The following is a 17,158-nucleotide window of genomic DNA, read 5'->3' as shown; positions in this document are numbered from 1 at the left end:
TGGACAAGAAGAGAATAGAAGCTTTTGAAATGTGTTGCTACAGAAGAATGCTGAATATGAGATGGGTAGATCACATAACTAATGAGGAAGTATTGAACAGGATTGGGGAGAACAGAAGTTCGTGGCACAACTTGACTAAAAGAAGGGATCGGTTGGTAGGACATGTTCTGAGGCATCAAGGGATCACCAATTTAGTATTGGAGGGCAGCGTGGAGGGTAAAAATCGTAGAGGGAGACCAAGAGATGAATACACTAAGCAGATTCAGAAGGATGTAGGCTGCAGTAGGTACTGGGAGATGAAGAAGCTTGCACAGGGTAGAGTAGCGTGGAGAGCTGCATCAAACCAGTCTCAGGACTGAAGACCACAACAACAACAACAACAACATTCCAGTCTCTGGCTTCCTCTATAGTTTTTGACTTCTACAGCTCCCTCTAATACCATAGAAGGCAGTTCCTGATGTCTTAACATATGTCCCATCATCTTGTCCCATCTCCTAGTCAATGTTTTCCACATATTCCTTTCCTCTCCGATTCTGCGCAGAACCTCCTCATTCCTTGCCTTATCAGTCCACCTCATTTTCAACCTTCGTCGGTAGCACCACATCTCGAATGCTTCGATTCACTTCTGTTCTGATTTTGCCACTTTTGTGGACTGGCAAGACAGCCAATCCACTAGGAGGAAGCCGAAAGGCACGCGTTTAAGCTCATGCAGGCTGGCATGAGGTCTGGAACAGGTAAAGGAGTTGAGTCTAGTAAAAAAAGTACGTAGCTTCTGGAATACTTAACTTTAATCCATAATTGGTGAACATCGGTCTGATGGTACATGCATCACAAGATAAATAGCAAATGATAATTGCGCCTTGCTAGGTCGTAGCAAATGACGTAGATGAAGGCTATGCTAACTATCGTCTCGGCAAATGAGAACGTAATTTGTCAGTGAACCATCGCTAGCAAAGTCGGCTGTACAACTGGGATGAGTGCTAGGAAGTCTCTCTAGACCTGCCGTGTGGCGGCGCTCGGTCTGCAATCACTGATAGTGGCGACACGCGGGTCCGACGTATACTAGCGGACCGCGGCCGATTTAAAGGCTACCACCTAGCAAGTGTGGTGTCTGGCGGTGACACCACAGCCACAGTCCATGTTTCACTACCACACAAACCTGTGCCATACACATACATTCCATTAAATTTATTTCTCAAATCAAGGCCAATGTTTGATCCTAGTAGACTTCTCTTGCCCAGTAAAGCCCTTTTTTCCAGTGGCAGTTTGCTTCTGATGTTCTCCCTGCTCCGTCCGTCATTGGTTATTTTACTGCCTAGGAAGTAGAATTCCTTAACTTTATCTACTTCGTGACCATCAATCACGATGTTAAGTTTCTCAGAGTTCTCATTTCTGCTGCTTCTTATTACTTTCGTCTTTCTTTGGTTTACTTTCAATCCATATTCTGTACTGATTAGACTGTTGATTCTTCTTCACTTTCACTCAGGATAGCAATGTGTTCAACAATTCGTATCATTGCTATCCTTTCACCTTGAATTTTAATTGTACTCCTGAATCTTCTTTTTATCTCCATCACTGCATCTTCGATGTACAGCTTGAACAGTAGGGGACTAAAGACTACATTCCTGTCTTACAACCTTATCAATCCGAGCACTTCGTTCTTGGTGTCCACTCTTTTGATTCCCTCTTTGCTCTTGTACATATTGTACATCTCGCTATAGCTTACCCTATTTTTCTCAGAATTTCGAACATCTTACACCATTTTACACAGTCAAAGGCTTTTTCCAAGTCCACAAATCCTATGAACGTTCTTGATTTTTCTTTAGTCTTGCTTCCATTATCAACTACAACGGTAGAATTGTCTCTCTCGTGCATTTACCTTATATCCAAACTAATCGTCATCTAGCAAATCCTCAATTTTCTTTTCCATTCTTCTGTATATTACTCTTGTACGTAACTTTGATGCATGATCTGTTAAGCTGATTGCGCGATAACCCTCGCACTTGTCAGCTCTTCGGAATTGTGTGGATAATATTTTTCCGAAAGTCAGGTGGGATGTAGCCAGACTCATACATTCTACACACCAACATAAACAGTCGTTTTGTTGCCACTTCCCCCAATGATTTTAGAAATTCTGAGGGAATGTTATGTATCCCTTCTGCCTTATTTGATCTTGCGTCCTCCAAAGCTCCCTTAAATTCTCATTCCAATTCTGGATCCCCTACCTCTTCTAAACCGACTCCTGTTCCTGCTTCTATCGCATAAGACAAATTTTCCACTTCATAGAGGCCTTCAATGTACTGTTCCCATCTATCCGCTCTCTCCTCAGCATTTAGCAGTGAAATTTTCGTTGCACTCTTAATGATAGCACTCTTGCCTTTAATTTCACCGAAGGTTGTTTTCACATTTCTATATGTTGAGTCAGTCCTTCCGATAATCATTTCTTTTTCGATTTCTTCACATTTTTCATGCAGCCATTTCGTCTTAGCTTCCCTGCACTTCCTGTTTATTTTATTCGTCAGCGACTTGTATTTCTCTATTCCTGAATTTCCCTTAACATTTTTGTACTTTCTTCTTTCATCGATCAGCTGAAGTATTTCTTTTGTTACCCATGGTTTCTTCGCAGTTACCTTCTTTGTACCTATGTTTTTCTTTCCAAATTATGTGATTGCCCTTTTTAGAGATGTCTGTTCCTCTTCTCTTGTACTGCCTACTGAGCTATTCCTTATTGCTGTATCTATAGCTTTAGAGAAGTTCAGGTGTATCTCGGCATCCCTTAGTACTTCAGTATCCCACATCTTTGCATATTAGTTCGTCTTGAGTAACTTCTTAAACTTCAGCCTACGCTTCATCAATACTACATGGTGTTCTGAGTCTATATCTGCTCCTGGGTACGCGTTGGAATCCAGTATCTGGTTTCGAAATGTCTGTCTGACCATGATGTAATGTAACAGAAATATTCCCGTATCACCAAGTCATTTCCAAGTATACCATCTCCTCCTGCGATTCTTGAACAGAGTATTCGCCTTTACTAGCCGAAATTTATTGCAAAACTCAGTTATTCTTTCTCTTCTCTAATTCCTTTCCCCATGCCCATATTCTCCTGTAACCTTTTCTCCTACACCTTCCCCTACAACTGCATTCTAGTCCCCCACAGCTGTTAGATTTTCAGCTCCCTTTACATACTGTCTTACTCTTTCAATATCCTTATATACTTTATCTATCTCTTCATCTTCAGCTTGCGAATTTGGCATATATAGCTGAATAATGTTGTCGATGTTGTTTTGCTGTCGAATCTGACAAAGACAACTCTGTCACTGAACTGTTCACAGTGACGCTCTTTCTGCCCTACCTTCCTATTCATAACGTATCCTACGCCCACTATATCATTTTCTGCTACTGTTGGTATTGCCCTATACTCTTGTGACCAGAAATCCTTCTTTCCATTTCACTTCACTGAACAGTACTGTATCTAGATTGAACCTTTGCGTTTACCTTTCCAGATTTTCTAGCTTCCTACCACGTTCAAGCTTCTGACATTCTACGCCCCGACTCGTAGAACGTTATCCTTTCGTCGGTTATTCAATTTTTTTTCTCATTGTCACTTCCCTCTTCGCAGCCCCCTTCCAGAAATGCCAGTGGGGGACTATTCCGGAATCTTTCAGCAATGGAGAGATCATCATGACACTTTCTCAATTACAAGCTGTATGTCCTGTGGATAGACAGTATGTGTCCTTAATGCAGTGGTTTCCATTGACTTCTGCATCGTGATACCACTGATCATTCCTGATTCTTCGGCCTATAGGGGTAGTTTCCTCTCCCCGAGGACAAGACAGTGCTCTGATCCTCTATTCGCTCCTCTGTCCTCCTTGACAGCCGTTAGTAGAATGTGTTTGACTTCTTATGCCGGAAGTCTGCGGTGGCGAGTTTCTAACCCAGGAAATTTTGATTAGTAATCAGAGACGCTACCTCTAGACCCATAGACTGCGGGTCTGTAACACCATAGCTTAACACTACATACCTTTTGTTGATTCATTTAGCTTTCTGTTTTGTTTAACATCCCATCGTTGAACTTCTGTAATTAGTATACTGTCATGAAGTGTAATCTCTGTAATATGCACAATATAAGCAAATGATATGTTTTGTCTTTCTCACATAATCTCTGTGGTTATCTTCGAGGTTGAATAATTTTGTTTAAATAATTTTTTTGTAGAAATGTCAATATGTGCAAATGTTATGTTTCATTTAGTATGTTTGGTTGCTGTTATGTAAACTGCTGACCTTCACTTAGGGTTCTTAGTTATTTTGTAAGTAGAAGGTGGTGTGGTTCCCCTCGGGAAAGGGACTGTGTAGTGCGCGCAAAATGTGGTGGACATGGACAGAAAGGTGGAACCAAGAGTCGGTCAGGGATGAGCTACTGACCCACCAATAGCTCACGAAAAGGTTGTGAATTGTGCTGGTGCCGAGAGTGGCATTTTGTGCCGTTTCCCAACGTGCCAAAGCCTCGGATGGATGCAGTAACTAGCTGGAATTATGTTGGAATTGATATCTATCACCGCGACCAAGAAATGACAGAGTCCAGCAATTCCACCTGGAAATCCACCTACCAACATGCACTCGCCACCACATTGAGCAATCACCGTAATGGAACAGACGAACTATAGTAATGTACCGTGAAAGATCAGCTCATTGGATGTTATAGTGTACTTAAATATAAGGTAACTTATAACTGAATTTATGTACCTACCTTGATTTTTTCCTTATCACAAAACCTCTCAGGTTTCTCTCCATTTGAACTATGATTACCGAGTGTCCTTGTTGTGGAAAAAATGAAAGCTTCAAAGCCAAACAGTTAATTAAATAATGTTGTTTGATATTTGGTAAGAAGGGAGTATTCAGATTTACTGTGGATTTGGTAAAATTGTGGGAGGTAGAACATGTAGCATTGTGAAAGCCTTTCAGTGACTGAAACAGCCCAATTTAAAGTTTTGTGGACTTTCAAAGTTACCTGTTTAATAATTAACTTGAAAGTTGAAGACTGTGATAATAAAGACAGGCAGTAAACCATCTTGAGGTTAGTTCCAAAAGTAAATATTACTAAAATTTGGCTTGAAATGTTCTTCTTAGTAAACAATTTTCTGTTACTTTTAAAAATTAAAAGTTCTTAAAACTGAGGCTTATAAAGTTTTGCTTAGTTATAGATCACAGTGCAGTCTGTTGAAAATCACCCAAAGGTGAGCTATTGTCTTATAACCACGTCAAGTTGTATTCTACTGCAGTAAAAGTTGAGAACTAGTACTGTTGAAAGTTACATGTTCATGCTTGTTAAGGGGTTGTTTCTCTAGTGTATGGAAAGTGTGTTTAGTTTGCTCTGCTACAGTGGTCAAGATTAAGGGCCCCCCCTCCATTAAAGTGGTTCAAATGCACAAAGTTACTTAATCATAGAAAATTTGAATTACTCTTCCTATTCAAGTCTAATTCTGTACAATATTGAGTTCCTCTTGTGTACTAAAAGTGCATATTAATGGTGTAACAGGATCCAGTGCTTGTCTATTGTGCTCATGCTAGATAATGATTAATAGAAAGACCACTATCTATGAAAACAGTAACTCCTTTATTCAAAGGACAGTGAGAAGTAATTTGTTAGTGAACTCCTTCTAATTTTCATTCTACGTAGAAAGGTGTTTAGTAGTGTGAGAGACTTAATCTATGCACAATAACTTATTTTCTGTGAACCATATCCATATTTCATGTCAGATAGGAATATGTTTGAAATGCAATATTGAACCTATGTCCAGTTTACGATTGTACAGTGAATATTAATAGTTAAGGTTTTCAGAAATTACTGCAACCAGTCGCCTTTTATGTAGATGTATTTTATTTAACCATGACCGGTTTCGAGCTGCCTGAATATTAATAGTAACGTTATTGAAACCATTCAGTTTGACTAAGTCCTCAAGGCAATAGCCTGTTTCGATAACTGTTATATTTATGCAAATAGTTTGTTCTGCTCCGTCAGCCCCAGCCTTAACGTGAACATTTGCAGGTGCCAGAGTTCATTGCACTCCCGTGTGACATAGTATAGCCTGTGTTTACCCATTGAAGTTACTTATTTTCAGTTTCTTGATCAAGAATGTTACGCATTCTTATGCCTAATTAGGCTGGCGACCGTTTTTTATTATCATTTGGACAGTGTGGATAGGTAAATTATTGTTTGTTACTGTTTAAGTATTTACGTAAATCTGACTTCCGATAAGCCACCTCCGTTGGGTACGTCACGATCAACATAACAAAATTTCTTTCAGAGGGTAACACTGCACTGTTGCTTTATACCATACTAGCTTTAACAAGCTAGTTTCATTATATGATCTACCTCCAACTTTAAGGTTATGGTGTAGCAGTAGTAGCGGGCGGCAGTGTTATAGGTCTACCCTGTACACACTCTCAAAAGAAGGGCAGAAGGCACCCTGGTGAAAGAAAATGAAACGGTTCCCTGGACAAAAACAAACGAAAGATGTAAATGGAGGACACTGTGCGATAGTCACTTGTTGACGCCTGACAGCTCCTCTGGTGCCGTTTATGAAAGCGCCCGCTGTCGGTACAAACAGAGGCACGGCCCGGCCGCCGGCTTTCTTTAGCAGGAAAGCCAAGCTGCGCCGCAGCTCACGTCGACCCGAAGTATCGACTGCCGATGGAGGCCTGCCAAATGGCGAACGGTGCACGACGCGCCATTAATCGTGGCCCGCGAACCTATCATCCGGAGAACAACGGGCCCCGCGCTGTCAGAAAGTTTGAAGGGCCTGCCCTTCCGTTCTTGCCTCTCTTCGGTGGCAGCATTGTGCGGCGGCTGATCGACTAATGGATGGGAATGCGACACGCAGCTACATCGAACGGTTGCAGCTCTTTCGCTAGTTTCATTCCGAGCCGCTGCGTATTGTAGTTACCCAAGTCTTTCTGCATTTTTCGGAGTGACCTTTTGAGGGAGTTTGAATCTCCTAAAGGACGAGAACTTCTGACAGATGATAATTCTTCCAATTTTTTTCAAGATATCCAGCTCTGATATCGGTTTCGCGATCGTGAGTAATTCAAGTCCAAGAAATGTGCGCTGACGTACAGTGCGAACCGGAACACCAGTTGAAACCTTCCCGTCTCCTCTATATCTCTTTTGTTACGCAACCTTCCCTTTTACAATAAGCTATGAAACCTTTCCTTAGGATTTCTATCTCTTGCTTAATAATAATAAATTAAATCTTCCCTTTGAAATTTATTCTCTTTCTCAATCTTCTCATACAAATTTAATTGCTGCTTATTAAAACTGATTTTCTAATTATTTCGTCGAAATATAGAACGTTTCGTCGTCGTGGCCCTCAGTCGTTATCTGCAATAACCCAAAACTGTTCCTTAGCTTTATTACTGTTACTGGATCGCCATTTGACTGCTAGATCGAACTGCGACATGACTATACGTACTCTGTTTTACTATATTAGCTACTGGTGGGCTGTCATAATAAGTGGCTGTATTTATTGCCAAAGCTGACGTTATTCTTTAATTAATTTGACTGAAGTTACGTAGTTCATAGTTACACTTTTTTTTGACAACAATAAAATTTTTGCAAAGTTTTACGTTGATGGTTTTTGGGATGGATTATAATCAGTAATGCAGCATTGCTGGAATAAATTAATTATATTCTGAAAACGTTTCTTCAAACGTTTACTGCTGGTAATGAAATGATTTTACAAACGTTCAAATGGGACTTACTTTTTACAATAATCTTACAACTAGCATTGCGCAAACATACCTTCAGTAGTCTTTAGTTTCGCAAAGAAAATAATTCAATAATATTAGTTCCTCTTATGATAATAGTTAGCTGATGTCTCTGTACATCCGTTTATAATCTCTTGTAAATCATAGCTGGTGGCTGGCAGGCACACCGCTCCTCTCAACCTCTCACTTCAGACCTGCTACCGCCTCGGTTCACTTCTCGCTTACTTCTGACTTCCTACGAACGCCAAAGTGCGGTTTCTCCCACCAACAATACTTTCTGGTGCAGACAATCCCTGCTACCATTACAAAATGTATCAATGCGCGGTCTTTTCCACTCTTTTCTTAAAATGTATCCATACGCTGTCTCTCCCGCCCTTTTTAAAATCATAGCAATGTGCGGTCTCTCTTGCCAAAAATACTTTGGTGCAGACGTTCCCTGCTACCACGATTATTTCCAACATGACAAATATTAATTATTCCTACTTAATCCTATTTATAAAATATAAACATCTTTCATAAATTGTGGTTTGACAATAGACAATAGAAATATACACGTTTTACACAATGAAAAGTTTCGGACGTTCTTCAGGGATATTTTCTGAGTATTTTGGCGTGAGGGGCACTTGGTGTTCAGTGAAGTCTTAGAGAGGAATTGTCTTTTGTTCCATTTCTTACATCAGGCCGCAGTGGCCGAGCGGTCCTAGACGCTTTAGTCCGGCACCGCGCTGCTGCTACGGTAGCAGGTTCGAATCCTGCCTCGGGTATGGTTGTGTGTGATATCCTTAGGTTAGTAGGTTTAAGTAGTTCTAAATCTAGGGGACTGATGACCTCAGATGTTAAGTCCCATAGTGCTTAGAGCCATTTTGAACCATTTCTTACAAACTTTTATCCTTGTCTCTCTCCTGTATTGAAAAGAACTACAAAATCATGCAAATGTCGACTCTATTCGCTATGCGTCTTGTTTGAAAACCAACTCGTTCCATTCACTCACGGTACTTGCTGTTGACAACATTTACCTCAGCTGTACTACACTGGAAATGTGTTAGACCTTGCAGTTACGAATAGGCCGGCCTGTATCATAATGTCAGTATAGAAACGGGGATTATCGATCATGATGTCGTTATAACAACTATGATTACCAAAGTTAATAAATCAGTCAAGAAGGCTACGTAGAGCAGACGAGCAGTTATTGGCATCTCACTTAGTCAGTGAATTGGCATGACGTAGTTCCAGTAAGATGGAGGTGGCGGAATTATGGCCAACGTTTAAGCAGATCGTAAATCGTGATCTGCAGAGTTACTTGCCAAGTAAGTGGATAAAGTATGGAAAAGACCCATCATGGATTAATAGCGAAATTCGGAGGGTGATGAAGAAGCAGAAGCTGTTACACTGTAGGTTGAAAAGGGAGCGCACAAACGACGACAAGTAAACTTTAGTTGAGTTTCGTGTGTCTGGGAAAAGACCTATGTGCGAAGCATACAACAACTACCTCTGTCACACCGTAGCAAAATACCTAGTAGAGAACCCGAGAAAATTCTGGTCTTATGTAAAATCGCTAAGAGGGTGTAAGGGTTTCATTCAGTCCCTTGTTGACTAGTCTGGTGTGGCAGTTGAAGGTAGCAAAACGATAGCCGAAGTTTTAAATTTCACGTTCAAGAAATCGTCCACGAAGCGTACAACCATACCATCATTTTACCATGCGACTGACTCTCCTATGGACTACATAGTAATAACCATCCCAGGCTCAGAGAAACAACTGAAAGATTCTAAAAGAAATAAATCACCAGGTCCAGATAGAATCCCAGATTTATTTTACAAAGAGCAGTCTACGGCATTGACCCCTTACCTAGCTTGCATCTGTCGTGAATCTTTCGCGCAGCACAAAGTACAAAGCGATTGGAAAAAAGCGTAGATGACTCCAGTATATAAGAAAGGGAAAAGAATGTACCCGCAAAATTACAGACCAATATCCCTAACTTCTGTTTGCTGCAGAATCCTTGAATATACTCTCAGTTTGACTATAATGAACTTTCTTGAGACTGAGAAGCTTATGTCCACGAATCAGCATGGTTTTAGAAAGCATTGATCCTACGAAACTCAGCTTGCCGTTTAAATCGTGATATACTGCGCACTATGAATGAAGGGTAACTGGTAGATTGCATATTTCTAGATTTCCAGAAAGCATTTGACTTGGTGCCCCATTGCAGGCTGTTACGGAGGTACGAGGATATGGAATAAGTTCACAGATCTGTGAGTGGCTCGAAGATTTCTTAAATAATAGAAACTAGTATGTTGTCCTCGAGACAAGGGCATCGTCAGGAGTGACCCAGGGAAGTGTGATAAGACCGCTGTTGTTTTTTATACACGTAAATGATTTGGCGGATAGGATAGGCAGCAGTCTGCAGTTGTTTGCTGATGATGCCGTGGTGTACGGTAAGGTGTCGAAGTTGAGTGATTGTAGCAAGATACAAGAAGACTTAGATACAATTTCCAGTCGGTGTGATGAATGGAAGCTAGCCCTAAATGTGGAAAAATGTAATTTAGTGCGGAAGAGTAGAAGATCCAGCCTGTAATGTTCGGATGTAGTGTTACTAGTGTCCTGCTTGACAGAGTCAAGTCTTTTAAATATCTGGGTGTAACACTGCAAAGCGATAAGAGGCGGGACGAGTGTGTGAGAACTGTGGTAGGGAAGGCGAGCGGTCGATTTCGGTTTACCGGGAGAATTTTAGGGAAGAGTGGTTTACGCGTAAGACAGTCAGCGTATAGGACACTGGTGCTACCTATTATTGAGTGCTGCTCGAGTGTTTGGGATCCGTACCAGGTCACACTGAAGGAAGACGTCGAAGAAATTCAGAGGCGGGCTGCTAAATTTGTTATCGGTAGGTTCGAACAACGCCTAAGTGTTACAGAGATGCTTCGGGAACTCAAATGGGAATCCCTGGAGGGAAGGCGACGATCTTTCCGAGGAACACTACTGAGAAAATAGAGAACCGACATTTGAAGCTGACTTCCAAACGATTCCACCGTCACCAGCATACACTGCGCATCATGAATATAAGAGACGAGAGATTAGGGCTCATACGGAGGGATGCGGACAGTGGGTTTTGCATCGCTATATTTTCTAGTGGAACAGGAAGGGAAATGACTGGAGTGGTACAGAATATCCTGCACCACCCAACGTACGGTGGTTTGCGGAGTGTTTATATAGATGAGGATGTAGATTAAGTTTGTGATAAAATGGAACACCTACGGCAGTCCTTTCGATGCTATTTATTACATGGCTACCAGTCTCTGTGATTCAGTACGCCATCTTCAGGCCTGAGAATGGTGTACCGAAGCACCGAAACTGGTAGCCATGTAATAAATAACATCGAAAGGACTGCCGTAGGTGTTCCATTTTAACACATAAGTGAACAGCCGAAGTCCCTTAAACCTCCAATCGGAATGATGGACATAACCTCCAATCAGAAGGATGGACATACAAAAAATTTATTAACAATTGCTCGCTACTGTCCCGTGTGGGTTCCTCCGGCAGTGTTAAGCCGCGTTCAGAGTGGCAGCGACAACGCCAGACGAGGACTCCAGAGGCCACCCGGTAACACCGGCTGACAGTTTGATCACTGAGCGTCCGATTTCCCTCTTCAGTTTTTGTCAGGATCAAGGAGGACAGTTTAGGATAAAATCTGTTCTGTCAAGGAAGTTATAATCTACACAGACGGAAAAAATTGCAACACCAGGAAGGAGTTGTACGACATAAGCGAAATTTAGTAGGCGTTGTAATATCCACGACACTATGTTCTAGCCACAAGATGTTAAAATGAACTAAGTGTACAAACTTCAACAAATATTACCAATACTACGTATAAAAAAGACTGTATCGTGTAAAAACGACGATAATTATTTCATTATTTCTGTAATCATTTAATTTCTGTGTGAATTAAAACTATTATCAGAGAACTAAATTCATAGACAACGACAATTATAATCTTTATTTTAACTGTGATAATTATGGTTCAGTTGTTTTTCCTGTGCTAACCGATGAACTGTTCGGACGTGATACGTGCGCAGGCCGGTGTGGCCGTGCGGTTCTAGGCGCTTCAGTCTGGAGCCGCGTGACCGCTACGGTCGCAGGTTCGAATCCTGTCTCGGGCATAGATGTGTGTGATGTCCTTAGGTTAGTTAGGTTTAAGTAGTTCTAAGTTCTAGGGGACTGATGACCACAGATGTTACGTCCCATAGTGCTCAGAGCCATTTGAACCATTTGAACGTGAGACGTGTGGAGGTCTGCAAAGAGAAAGCCTGTAACTATATTGTTAATTATTATTTTAAAAATAGAGTCGCTATTGTCTAGACATGGATTTGTATTTATTTCAATTGTAATCCTATCTACTTAATGTTTTGTAAGTGTTAATTTTCAGCTCCGCAATTAGGAGCGCAACCATTAGCGCTAGTAACTTACAGCGGAGTTTTCTAGTAGCTGGTATAAAAAATATGAAATATTTTTCATAGAGGATAATTTTAAATGCTAAAGAATAGAGAGCAAAAGGCTTAAACACTTTCATCTGAATATATTAACCAGAGTGACACAACGGAGTGTTACAAATCGGTTACGTCAAGGGCATCACCGAGTCGGACGCCCTGTACCGTACGTTCCAATGGCTCCAGACCACCGCCATCTTTGACTTCAGTGGCGTCACGCGAGAGCTTGTTGCAGGGAAAGGTGGAGATCTGTTGTGTTTTCTGATGAAAGCTGGTTCTACCTCGGTGCCGTGTGTTGGTTACGAGGGGCCCAGTTGGGAGCCTGCAACCAATCTGTCTGCCTGCTAGACACACTGGATCTACATTGGGGTGTGATTTCGTATGACAGAAGGAGCACTCTCCTACTGTGTGTCCACGAACAATACGAGACTGAAATAGAAGGGGAACCTATAGAGGTACTCAAGGTACCCTCCGCCACACACCGTCAGGTGGCTTGCGGAGTATAGATGTAGATGTGTGTGTGAGTGAGTGTGTGTGTGTGCGTGTGTGTGTGTGTGTGTGTGTGTGTGTGTGTGTGTGTGAATTCCTACGGGACCAAACTGCTGAGGTCATTGGTCCATAGATTTTCACGCTACTTCACTTATACTAAGAACAACACACACACACACACATACACACACACACACACACACACACACACACACACACACACACACACACACACACACATGCCTGAGGGAGGACTCGAACCTCCGGCGGGAGGAGCCGCGCAATCCGTTTCATGGCGCCTCAAACCGCGCGGTCGCTCCTCGCGGCCCTCTCCTCGTTATCCCAAGCACGCTGACTGCAAGTTTTTGTCATTCTGGCCATTCGGCCTATTGTGCTGCGATTCACGAATAGCATTCCAGAGTGTTTCCCAACAGGGCAACTCTCCCCACACACGTCTGTCGTCACAACATGCTCTGCAAAGTGTCTGCATGTTGCCCTGGCCTGCTCGATCACTAGACCTGGCTTCAATCGAGCACATGTGGGACATCGTGGAACGACAACTCGAGCGGCACCCACAAACAGCATTAACCGTCCCTGTATTGACCGACCAAGTGCAACAGGTATGGAACGCCATACCACAAACTGACATCCGGCAGCCGTAAATCGCAATGCATGCACTTTTGCACGCTTGCATTCAACATTCTAGCGGTTACATCGGTTATTAATCTACCAGTATTTCACATTTGCAATGGCTTGGCTCACGCTTACTTTAAAATGTTATGTTGCAGTGGTCATCACTTACATATGGAGGGCTTATTTCAATAGTGGTAAAAGTCCATTTTTGTTCATCTTGAGATACAGAATCCTAAAGTTAAATGAGCGCTGAAAATCTGCAGTTGAGATACCAGAAATATTGATTCATATGGCTTCTTGCTGGACATGAACCTTTCTTTCTGTTTGTTTGGATCATTAATTTCAGAAGCATTATAGGCAGAAAAGTGGAGGTAATGGACTTGCACCACTGTTGAAATAAGCCCTTTGTATGTTACCTAGGCAAATGTGTTCCAGAAATTCCATTAATTATTTTTTGATTTTGCAAATTTTGTTCTTTCCGTATATTTTAATCTCCGTAGTGGGAATGTATGTCACGACGCCTCTGTGCTTGGTGTCGAGTGCTGCTTTACGGATTTTGCTATTAAATCGACACTGAATGCATTTGAATGAGTTAACTTTAACATGTTATAGCAACGAAACTAATTAACATACCCACACCATATTTGACTTACCTGACACACTGTCTCACAAGTTCTTACGTCATTCAATCAATATCAACGTTTCATCTTTGGTGGGACGCACAACATCCAGTCAATATTCAAGTTTTGCCCATATATCCGTATCGACTGTGACAATGCCATCAAAAACTAGTTTCTTGAAATTATTTATGTGGTTGACAGGCGTCTGGTAGACTATGTCCTTGGCATACCCTCACAGGAAGTAGTCCATCAGTGAAGTGTCAGACGACCTAGGACTTCCAATTAGCGGTATGGCGACACCTTGTTAGAACATCTCGCACAGTCGGAGCCCAGTGTGGTGGTCCACCACTATTGCGTCTTGGCAGTCAGCCGGTTGTGGTGACGCAAACAGCCCAAGCATTCCAAGCTAATTGTTAGAATTAACTATTTTATCCGAAAAAAAAGTAGGGTCCCAGAATGCGAACAACCGTCAGAGAAACGCCACACATTCACCTTCCGGCTGTCAGGTACCTCGTAAGTCACAGTATGCCAATTGGTTGTGCCCCAGATGCGAACATTGCGTTTGTTTACCTTACCACCCAAGTGAAATATTGCTTCGTCAGGAAATATCGGGTGTTTTACAAAATATCCATCATCCTGTAAACGGTGAAGGACGTCCACACAGAATTGCATACGTTCTGGCTTGCCGTCTATTTTCAGTTCGTGCTACAGTTGAAATCGGTGTGAATACACCTGCATCCGTTCAGAAGGACGCGGGGTACGGTCGCCCTATGAATCTGCACCTCCTGCTTCGCCCTCCGAACAGACTTCTGCGGTGAACATTGAAAAGCCCGCAGTATCCGTTCTGTACCGGCTCCTCTTGTTCCACGTCGACCAGTGTTATGCTTCACGTCAACGTTTCATGTCTGCGCAAAATTCCGATACTACCGGCGTATCGACGTCCGAGAGGATGGGTGCTTTCTCTACAGTGTTTGGAAGTTCCTTTGAACCTGCTTCTCCGATATGGTCTGAGTAAACCATCCCACACAGAGAGCCTTTCCTTGTACCTTTGTCATTAGGCGTCACTCCCGTAAACCTGGAAAACACACAAACAAAACTTCGTGAGTTTGTCACATAAGCGAAACATGGTGTGAATACCTTCATTAGTTTGGATGCTATAACACATTGAAGTTGTTGCATATCTGTAAATCTGTCTCAAAAAGAAAGCGTCGAGTAGTGCTCACTCTTTCCTCAGTTATTCGAATAAGTAGACACGTCCCTTGTCACAGGCCCATTTTCTCCTGTAAACTTTTCTTCTACACCTTCCCCTACATCTGCATTCCAGTCCCCCACAGATATCAGATTTTCAGCTCCCTTTACGTACTGTCTTACCCTTTCAATGTCCTTGTATACTTTATCTACCTCTTCATCTTCAGCTTGCGACTTTGGCCTATATAGATGAATAATGTTGTCCATGTTTGTTTTGCTGTCGAATATGATAAAGACAACCCTATCACTGAACTGTTCACAGTAACGCTCTTTCTGCCCTACCTTCCTATTCATAACGGACCCTACTTCCATTGTGCCATTTTCTGCTACTGTTGATATTACCCTATACTCATGCAACCAGAAATCCTTGTCTTCCTTCCATTCCACTTCACTGACTCCTACTATATCTAGATCGAGTCTCTGCATTTACCTTTTAAGATTTTCTAGCCTCCTTACCCTTTTAAAGCTTCTGACATTCCACGCCCCGGCTCGTAGAACGTCATCTTTCCGTCGGTTCTACAGTAGAAAAACTAAATTTTAAATATCTGCTGGAACACCTGAGAAAGTGCTCCTGACGCCTTTTAGGAGAGACGTCCAGTGTACCTAAGTAACATTTCGTTTCCTATTTTGTTGTGCTACTAGTATGAAACGTTTAAAATTGATTAGTTTGATGTAGGAATCCAGCGATTTGTGGTAAGTTTCATGTAGGAATCCAGCGATTAGTACGTGTTACGCCAAGACCCCAATATGTAAACTACGAGACTTATCCCATGATTTTTCTTTGTCAGTAGCAACATGCAAACGCTGTGGACACCATTTTTCATATTATAATCTTTGGCAACGTAGATAAATTCTCGTATTGCTTCTTGTGTTTCATCCTCAGTCGTCTTTTAATATCATGAATTCGCATTTTTATAGTGACACTAACAGTTGTGCTATTGTGAAAGACTACCAGTCTACACAGTATTGTTGAATCTTATAGTAGACATAATAAGTATATACAGGATGTTTAAGTTGAGATAATTAAATATCTCGGAAACGTCGCAGCTTACGAAAAAAATTTCTAGGTGAAGAGTTAATATTAGTGAGAGGGACACATTGTAAAGTCGTAAGTATGTGGGCGAGTAATTCGTGCAGCTAGGCCAGGTACTGAGGAGAGATGAATTTGTTTGTACGACTGTGCGTTAGCGGCCCAAGGCACAGGATGTGCCGTAGCCAGTCTGGATGGTTGACTGTTTCGTTCCCAGGCTAGCTCAAATGCAGAAACAATGAGTAGTAGATCCCAGGGCTGGGGATTTGGACTGCTGAAGCTCGCGTTGCCTTTCTGCAGAATATGCTCCAGCAAATGGTGGAGTGTTAGACACTCTTAGAGATTAAAAAAAACTAACTCCGACTGAACAGGCCATGAAGTACCCAACGGAACCGACCGGCCGCCGTGTCATTCTCAGCCCTCATGCGTCAGTGGATGCCAAGGGGCATGTGCTCAGCACACCGCTCTCCCGGCCGTATGTGAGTTTACGAGACCGGAGCCGCTACTTTTCGATCAAGTAGCTCCTCAGTTTTCCTCACAGGGGATGAGTGCACCCCGCTTGCCAACAGCGCTCGGCAGACCGGATGGTCACCCATCCATGTGCCAGTCCAGCCCGACAGCGCTTAACTACGGTGATCTGACGGGAACCGGTGTTGTCACTGTGGCAAGGCCGTTGGCTGATCTTAAAGAGAATCGACAATAACTTACATCAAATATTAATACAAATTTGAATACATTTGCGATCTCAGAATAATGACACGCATTCAGTGACACAATAATATCTCCATATCTTACAACTGCAGAAGTTAATATTTTACAGTGAATAAACATTTTCGCAATGACCCTCGGGATTAACAATTTTTCGTCGCTTCATGCGAGTTCAACGAACGTCATC

The 17,158-nt window shown here is 42.2% G+C and overlaps 1 pseudogene; it reads right to left on the bottom strand.

The window, feature by feature from the left end:
• Positions 1 to 16,823: 16,823 nt before the first annotated feature.
• LOC124617137 lies at positions 16,824 to 16,941 on the bottom strand (annotated as a pseudogene).
• Between the last annotated feature and the right edge of the window lie 217 nt (positions 16,942 to 17,158).

The sequence above is a fragment of the Schistocerca americana genome, chromosome 5, assembly GCF_021461395.2.
Source record: "Schistocerca americana isolate TAMUIC-IGC-003095 chromosome 5, iqSchAmer2.1, whole genome shotgun sequence".
In the NCBI taxonomy this organism is placed as follows: Eukaryota; Metazoa; Arthropoda; class Insecta; order Orthoptera; family Acrididae; genus Schistocerca; species Schistocerca americana.
This window is presented reverse-complemented; position numbering and strand designations above follow the sequence as displayed.